This window comes from Macadamia integrifolia, chromosome 7, assembly GCF_013358625.1.
Source record: "Macadamia integrifolia cultivar HAES 741 chromosome 7, SCU_Mint_v3, whole genome shotgun sequence".
Classification (NCBI taxonomy): Eukaryota; Viridiplantae; Streptophyta; class Magnoliopsida; order Proteales; family Proteaceae; genus Macadamia; species Macadamia integrifolia.
In genome coordinates, this window is record NC_056563.1 from 22,832,669 (window position 1) to 22,842,369 (window position 9,701).

Here is a 9,701-nt window from a genome sequence, read left to right on the forward strand (position 1 = left end):
GGCACTTGAGAAGCAGGCTAGCATGGTATCAATGGTGATGGGAAGATGCCAAAGTGAAGAACTCAATTGCAGTTTTCTGATTCAACAATCCCTCCAATACCCTCTTATGAGCTACGAGTGCCAATACCTCCCCCCCCCCCCCATCAAGCACTTTGCTTTCATCACCCACACTAGCTCTCATCCATATGAATAGTTTGTGAACACAGATATTGCAAGTCAGCAAAATATTACAACTGTCCACATATTGGAATCTCTCTTTATTCTTTACCTGAATGTGACAACAGATGATATAAAGCAATACCTTTATAGAAGTTTCATGTAGAAAACCATTCACATATACATTACTGTCCTGCAGTCCATGACAAGGAGACACTAGGCTACCCAACAGGACATTGTTTTACTCCATCCACAATATAAGCATGGAACATAACCAGAATGATGCTCCTCTTTATTTGGATCCATTGGTCAATAATCTAAATTACAAATTTATGGTCAATTCAAGTGGTGACTCTCCCTTGTCAACAACAAATGTCTTCGTGGTAGTAGTCTTCGTCTGGGTAACCTCAATGGAGTAAGTCCCATGAAAGCCTCTAAATCTGAATTCTCCTTGATCATCAAGGTGCCCACGAGCATGGGACAGCCATTCATCCTTAAGAGCAAGGTACCTTTTTCCAGCTACATTAACACTACCTTCTGCATCCACTAAATGTGAATTTTCGCGGCTCATAAACAGCTCCCAGAATCCCCAGAACATGATGCCTTCCACAGCAGGATGAGCATAGGCTTCTCGAAGCATAGTCTCCGAGTCATCAGCTCTAACATATTCATTTATTGATGAAACATCTAGCTCTGTGAACCATATTGGAAGACCAAGTATTCCTAGCTTGTCTAAGGCAGAACAAACAATAGGTCCAACTGGACTATGGATATGTCCTTGAATTCCTATCCCTCCCACAGACGCACCTTCTTGTTGCAAATCGAGAATTTGTTCAATGTACTTCTCAGGAGAAGATCTAGTGTCACATCCATCCTCAACATGGTAATCATTCACAAATAAGGTGGCAGATGGATCCAGTTGGTGTGCTGTCTTGAACATGTATGCTCTTATATCTTTGCCCAATCTGTCCTGGTACAAAGAACCATGCAGCATCTCATTGTTGACATCATAATGCCTAAACTTATCCTTGTACCGTGTGAGAATACCAGTAAGCCTATTCTGAACAGCTGTCATCAAGTCATTTTTGTTCAATGATTGGATTCATGACTGGACAGAGCCTTCCACTTCCCAGAAGATGCGGTGACCTTTGCACTTGATGCCATGACTCTTACACAAGTCCAGAATCTCATCAGCATCTCTGTTAGTTGAAGTAACCTTGCTGTGGCTCTGTCCAGTACCACTTCAACTCATTTCCAAATACAGCCCAGTTGAAAATTTTTACCAAGAAATTGACGAAGTCTTCATTGTCTATGTTTGTCCTATTGATACATGATCCAATCGGGAAACCATTTTGTGTTTGCCTGACATCCACGGATGTCCCAGGCAAACTCTTGACATCAGCTCCTGTAAATTTCAGAATTACATCACGCTTTCGTATCTGCAAGAAACACAATTTGATATTAGTTAAAACGGGGAAACAGGACACAGAAATTCTGTGATTTGGGAAGGGCTTCACCCAGCCGATGATCAGGTTCTTCAAGATAGAAAAAGAAATTGTATTCAAAGTTCACGACGTAACATGAGCAATGTTCTGTTTTCTATAATATATGACATTTGTTGACATTTATATTAACATTTAACCATTTTTAGCTTTTATAACTTGGCAAAATAATTTCAACTGGCAAGTAGATTTCAAACTTCCAGAGGTGACTTCCATCTCTGTGGTCGCTAGCAAATTTCTTTAGACACCAGAGTCACAAAATCAATTAACTTATGGTTCTCTGAAATGCTAACGTATATTACTTGTGCTAAACATGCAAAATCAAATATCAGTCACCAAGTAACGCATTTTAATTAAAAACAAGATTACCTTATCAGTGAGATTCTTTAAATGTTTAAACCTCGACTGCCTGTCGACAGAGAAAATTTGAAGTCCAGCAACCATTAAATCAACACCTGAAGAAGGACCTTGAAAATATACCATTACTTTGGATGGTTGCTTCTCAATTCTAAAAGATCCCCCAATTTCATGCCATCTATCATCATTAGCTTCAACTTCGCCTCCATTGACCCACTGGTTGTCCACGCTAAGTGCAACATTCACATTCTGAGGAGTGGTCACTCCTGGACCAACACAAATCCAAGCAGACACTTGATATGTCAAATAGAGCTTTAGCTTATCTGTGATCATCTGAGCAGGGCCCATCCATGATTGTGTACGATTGGTCACAAGGATGTACTGGCCACTAAGAGGTTCATGGGGACCAAGGGAATCTCTTGCCATTGGAGGAAGCAAAAGAGGTGAGCCACTAGCAACACTCATTGTACAATTACCAAGAGGAAACCACGCATTAAGACCATTACCAAGACCGCTGTTCCCCACTATATTAATGCCAAAATCAGCATTCTACAAAAACAAACAACAACAACAACTCAGCCTTATCCCAACTTAATGGGGTGAGCTAAAATGATGATGAAACAAAACAAAGTAGGGAAAACTGTCGTCCAAACATAGGCTAAATGAAGACAAGAAAATAAGAAATGATAAAAGAGAAATGGAAGAGAGATGAAAGTGAGAGGAAAGAGGCACAGCCCATTAATGAAAAAATTAATAAATTGATGAAATCCTTGGAATACTTAAAGGCAGAAAGATACACTTGGATCAGACTTCCGAAACCAAGAATCTAGCCAGATATGAAAAAATATATATATATATATATATATATCAAAAGATCTTCCAAACCCCAGACAAAAGGGAAAAATAAAAAATACAATACACATTTAGAAGAAGGTTGACACATGTAAGACAAACCTCAATAACTGGTGGAGGTGAAGGAGGGACTTTTGCTGCATGTTTTACTACTAAATTATTGACAAGAATATCAGTGCCTGAAGGTGGCCCTTCTAAATAAAAGACCACTCTTGATGGAGAACCATTTAGGAGGAACTTTCCATGCAACTGCACCCACTCTTTATCTCATGCCTGCGAACTTCATAAGCAACAACTTCTCTTCAGCAATTTGAGAAAAACTAAGGGGACATGTCTAGAACAAATAATGATGTCAGTAGGAAATGATGCACTTTTTAACTCTTGAAATAGATTGTGATTATAGAAGACATGGTGCAACAAAAATGTCACATAAAAGTAACTGCTACAATGGACATTAAAAATGAAAATAAAAAGAGAAAAGCACAGGAAGGTAACCTGGCAATGCCTATATATTGTTCACGCTGGTCTTGTGCTTGGACCCATAAAGTAGCACGTACATTAGCACTAGTGACATTGTTCCCAAATATCCAAACCACTGCAGTGACTTCATAAGCTTCCTCTGCACCCTTCCAGTGATATCCTGCTGAATTCCATTCCAACTCTGGGTGCGTTCAGTTGCAGAGGCAAAGAAATTTCCAGACAATGGGAGTATTTTTCCATCTCCCATAGAATCATGTATTACAACCTTGCAGCCTCTCCCGGACCAGTTGTTAAGGCTATCATCAAAACGAGGGTTCAGTAAAATGTTCTCATCATCGGCAAAGCACATTGTGGTTGCACTCTTCCAAGATAAAGGTTAAAACATATCTTAGATCAGCAGCTCATAACTTCAAACAGCTTACAACAAGTTTTCCAAAGATTGCAGAAACCCCCCAAAAAGAAAGGAGAAAATTTAAGTTAAGTTTTCTATGACTCTGGTTTGATGTTAAAATGATATGAGCTTTTGCACCAACACATAAGTAACAGAATGATGAAAAGAAAAACTTTGTGCACTTTACTTTGGCAGTTATTAATATTTCCCAATATTCCAATATCACCCCCATATTGCAATCTCAAATTTCCCAAGTGCATACTGAAGCTTTTACTAGAAAAACAATCAGGTTGGAAAAGAAAAATCTAAGCAAAAGGATACCTCATACTCTTTGAGACTTGAACAGGAAACAGAAATAGAAACAGAATCAATGAGCAGGTCTACTCCAGGGGTAGGCCCTTCCAAATAAAACACTACTCGATAGGGCATGGTTGCCAATGAGAATGTGCCCTCCAACTTCTCCCACCGGTCCTTAGTCACAGAGGTTCTGCAATAGACAAACGCCATTAAAACGATCTGTGATATCAAGTCATCATCAATGAAAAGGAAATTGTACTACCTTCCAACAGACAAATAGCTAGTTGCTGAGCCTGGGTACTCAAGTTTTAATGTGGCTAGGACTTCAGTGGACCCATGAAGAGGCCCCAGCACTCTAACACAAGCAGAAACAGTATAAATGGAGCCAGGTGAAACTCTGCTCGTGATATCTTGTTCCAAGCCTTGCCAGAATTCCTTCCGATTTGTGATAACAACAAATCTCCCACCTGAGTTTGCTGAGACCCCACCTGACTCTCCTGAAACAACATAGCCATCACAGCAATTGAGGTGCCAAGACTGCAGGCCTTGCGAGAAGTCAGAGTTTAGGATGATGTTGTCATTGAGGTTGCCATATGAACCTATCCTGGTCTCTTTCACTTGAAACAACTGAATTTTAGAATAGGAGTAGGAACTACAATTCAGTATTAGAAATTGTTCAGCAAAAACAAGGAGAAAATCAACATTTAGATTTAATATAATATCAATTTGGAAGTGAGATGCCCAGCAATTCTGAGGTTATCCTTCTATTTTGGGACAGGGTGGGGGAGAAGAAGTATAAGAAAAAGGAGCAAGCATTCTTTGCTGCCTGTTAAAACTCTCCAAAATGAGTGTCAATTAGTAAAGGATTTAAAGTTGAAAGTATTTCTCGGGTTTAGAGGGTGGACCCTCGATATTGAATTCACTGGGTTTGAGTCTCTAAACCATTGTAAGCCTCTGAAATCCATTCCATCTCTATGTGCTTTCACAGCATAAGAGAAGAATTCTCCAGCCAACAGATGTATTTTTTGAGCTCCTATTTGATTATGTAGTAGAATCTCCCAGCTTCTTTCAGAGCACTTATTATTTATGCCATCTCACAACAATATTTCCATATATTTCTTCATCCCCAATTTCAATACTCCTCTATTTTCACTGTGTCTTTGCTCATAATTTTAGATTGTGGAGCATACTTCAGGCATCAGTTAACTAGAAATTTTAAATGGCTAAGAAACAGAAGTCTTGCAAAGGTTGAACCAAAGAAATGCAAAAGGTGGACAAAAAAATTAATGTAAGTTCTCTATGATCTTGATATGTATGGCAGGCTTTACTTCTCATAAACATTGTATAGTTCTACGTGGTCCGCTAGTGTATGGCTGTACTTGGTCAGTTAACACTATTGGCTAGCACCTCAACTTTGGAGTACCTTATCCGTTGAAAGTCTTTACTTGAAAATTAGTGAGACTAGGATGGGGTCTAACCAAGCCTCAACTTCAGGATCTTTTAATCAGAAGAACAACCATGATTAGCCCAAACATCTGTACAATAGATCAGAATAGAAGGACCAGATTGGATAAACCAGCAAGCTATCGATGTCAGTGGTTAGGTATTCTCAGATCAGATTAGTAATCTGATGAGTAAGGCTTAGTAGGGTTTGACACAAGTCTCAAACAGTCCACCCAACATGAACAAAACCATGGTAAATCATAGAAATCAGAATAGAACAGAATAGATCTGAAATCTGGGTTGATTTTGCTACAGGACAGAATTCAAGAGATCTCAAATATTTCCAGATTTGATAGTCAGAATCAGCCCAAACTAGGATTGAGTTTCAGCCTAGTGAAGGTGATGGTTCGACCAAAGTTTCAGTCCAAGAAGATGGCTGGAAGTGTTTCAGATGTGAGGGAATCAATTAGGAAACTAACAGGAATTCTGGACAGAATTGAGAGTGATTGATTCTAATACCTGTAGAGCTTGGACAGATCTGTAGTACCTTAGATACTTGAGGGAGGAAGAAGAAGAATACTTGAAGAAGAAGAAAACACTTGTAGCAGATCGTCCCGGGCTTCCCACCGCAAGGAGTTGAATGGATCAAACACCACTCCCTTCCACTGTGATCAAACACACAGCAGTCCCAGCAAAGACATAGCAGCAAGCATAGTTTTTAAGGCGGTAAGGCGACGGAGGCGTTTGAGGGTCTTTCGAAGTGCCTTAGTGATAAGGCAGGCATAAAGCGTCGCCTTATCGACTAAAGCGTTCTTGTGTAATTTTTTTATAAAACCAATCTATTTGGCTCAAATCCTAGTTGAATCGTATTACTCATATGTTAAATAAATATTAAAGGTTCATATTCATACCAATGTAAGATATTCATCAAGAAAACAAATCAATAAAGTGAATAAACTAAGTTCATCTTCATCAATCATCAATCATCAATCATCAATCATCAATCATCAATCATCATGTTAACATTTAATATAATTACATAATTATGAAACAAAATTATAAATATAAAGAAAAGAAGACATAAAAAATACAAGTATTTATTATACTTACCTCTATGATGCCAAAATGAGTGCCTAAGCCCTAAGGTCATCCACTATATTTCTACTCCTGTCAAAGAAGAATGAAACTCACCGCTACCAGAGCAAGCTCACCGCTGCCAGAGCAAAATGGTCGTCTGGATCAGTGGTTCTTCCTTGTACCTTGATTCCTTCTCAAAGCCCTTTCTTAAAACCCTTGAAAAAATCCAAACCTTGTTTGTGAATTGGGTTTTTGTTTTGTTTGTTTTGGTTATTTTTGGTGGAGTAAAGCTGATCCCATACATCTCAAGTGTTAACAAAACCATACACCTACCAATAAAAAATCTATATTTGGAATCTTCATCAAGTAATTTTAAAATGTGTTAAAAAAAAAAAAAAAAAAAAAACCCATAAGGCGCCACTTCACATAAGGCGGGGCACTGCCTTACCATCTCTAGACCGCATCAGCGCCAAGGCGCTGGAAAGGCGTCGCCTTACTAGCGCCTTAAAAACTATGGCAACAAGCTTCTTTTTTTCATTCATAAAATTGTGGCTCTACTAATGAGAGCTCTCCTTTATTTATAATAATGATGGGGTTACAAGAAAATAGAAACTCTTCTAGTTACTAAAATTGGAAATAGAAACTAAGAATTACAAGTACTGAAATTAGAAGCTAACTAAGTACTGAATTTGGAAACTAAATAATGTTGAAATTAGAAACTAAATAAACCCCATCAAGCCAACCTAAAAGGGAAACTAACTACCAATCCTGTACTCAATCTTAAAGCCCCTCTTTTAGACCCATAAAAGTGGCCCAATACACTCCAAGCCACATGGACTGAAGGCCCAATACACATACAACCCAACCCTAGACTTATTCCTAATAAAACAAGCTTAATTGGGTGAATAATCTGCATCACTGGAAAAGAGAAATCCAATCAATATGGGTAACTCAGCTTCTTGACTAGAGCACGAAACCACAACGGAATCTATGAGCACGTCTAATTCAGGGGAAGGCCCTTCCAGGTAAAAAACGACCTGGATGGGCATGGTTTCCAGACAGAAGTCCCCTCTAACTTCTCCTATCGTTCCTTCAATGCAGAGGCTCTGAAATGGATGAAATGCCATCAACACAGCCAAGCCACCTTAACCCAAAAAGAAATTCTAATACCTTCCAACAAACAAGTACTAGTAGCTGAACCGGGGTGCTGTAGTCTCAATGTGGCTAGGACTACAGTTGATTCCTGAGGAGGCCCTGGCAATCTGATGAAGGCAGAAACAGTTCACGTCAAACCTGCTTGGAATATATTGTTCAAGCTTGCTAGCATTCCTTCCTATTTGTTATAACAGCATGGCTTCCTCCAGATTTCACAGGGACTCCTTCCAGGTAACCTGACTCTCCTGAAACAACAAACCCATCACAGCCAATGGGTTGCTAAGAATGCAGCTTTCCAGAGAAGTCATGGTTCAGGATGATGATGTCCACAACATTACTCTTGGAGATGAATTTGGAAATAGTATTCTCGTCTAAACAAAACTTCAACCCAACAATTTGTCTACATGAAACCCTGTTCCGACAACAACTGGTACTCTTAAAAGAAAGCATTGTCAGTGAGTAGAGAATTCAAGGCTGATGGTAGAAAAAACCAGAAAACTGATCAGAGGTAAGGTTTAGCAGTTCGACTTCTAACACTGTAAACATCGGCCTAAGGACGTGTTTCTCACGAACATAGCTCCCCATCATCCTCGAAACACTAACATGTCCAAAGAAAGGTTAAGATTCAATAGGCCAAAGACCATATTGAAAGGTGAGACAAGTTTACAGTCCACAGAGAAAGATATACCAGTTAGTGATCCATCGTAGCAATTGGGCAAGCCGTGGAAAAGATATAAAAAGCAATTAAAAACCAAAATGAACAATGAACGACCCATACCTCAGACTCGGAGTTGTTGGGATTGTTTTTCTTTGGACTCCCCATTTTCTATCTGGGTTTCTAGCGAAGAACTGAATAAGAAGCAGAAAGGAAAATGAGCCTAGGGAAATTGAGCAGAGAATGGATAGTCACACAAATGGGTTACCTGAAAATGCTCTTGGGTTCGATGGGTATCGGAGATCGGACCTGTGAAGCAGCATCTGGGGAACCTCCTCATTTTATTTGCAGTATTGGGCTTGAAGATTAGGATTTCAAGAGCAGAAAGCGCGGGACCCAACCAACCGACCAAATAAACAAACTTCCTATGAGTTCAGAAGACACTTATGTCATTTGTCCCTTCTTCCCCTCTTTTACTTTATTTTCTCTTTTACTTTTCTTTTGAAGGAATCCTTCATGCGTATCCAAACAACAAAGCGGAGCTTCGAAGTTCATAATACGTTAATTCCTCCTAATGCAATAGTTAATTAACTTACCAATCCACAGATTTGGGCAACTTCAGAACTGGGTTTCAAAGGAGTTAGCTTTCAGTAAACTTCCATGCTTGACTGCTTGAATTGCGCAAAAAGGATTTGCAATAGGGAGTTTGGATCTTGGATTCCCTGTACATTTGTTACTTGATCTCATAAACATGAAAGATTTTTTCCTCTTACAAGCATTTTTTGAGCGGCTGATAACAGTAAACCAGACATTCCAGCTTTCCATCTCTAGGTTTTGGGTATCTGATGTTGCTATCGCTCAGTTGAGTTCTAACGTAGCTTTCTGCAAGTAGAAATGCTAAGTTAGGTACCATGACCATTGGGCATTCGAGCTCTTTACCGTTGGATCCCGTCTGCACTGTACTGAAACTTTACCATTACTTTCCGTGTTCTTGAGAACGTTAGCGGCAACTGTTTTGGTGTCAAGCGTCGGTTCGGTCCGGTTTAGGTCAGGATGAGCTGGTTTTTGGGCTGGTAATGGATCAAACCGTTAATCAAAGTTCGTCTTGGTCGGTTTTGTTCCTGATCTGGTTCGGTCAATCTTTTATTATATAAAGCCTTGGGGTGTGTGCCAGTTGCTCCAAGTCATCCGATGCTCACTTAGGGGCTGGCGCCTTGCAGAGGATTCCACGCTCTCACCCCAAAGTGCTCTTAACCGTAAGATACTCAATGCACCTAGTTCAGCACGGGAGAGGATTGTTATGCCACTACAAAGGATCGAACAGAAAAAAAAAAAA

General features: G+C 39.6%; 1 pseudogene; it reads right to left on the reverse strand.

The window, feature by feature from the left end:
* Positions 1–225: 225 nt before the first annotated feature.
* Positions 226–9,701, reverse strand: part of LOC122084314 — a 28,947-nt pseudogene continuing 19,471 nt past the window's right edge.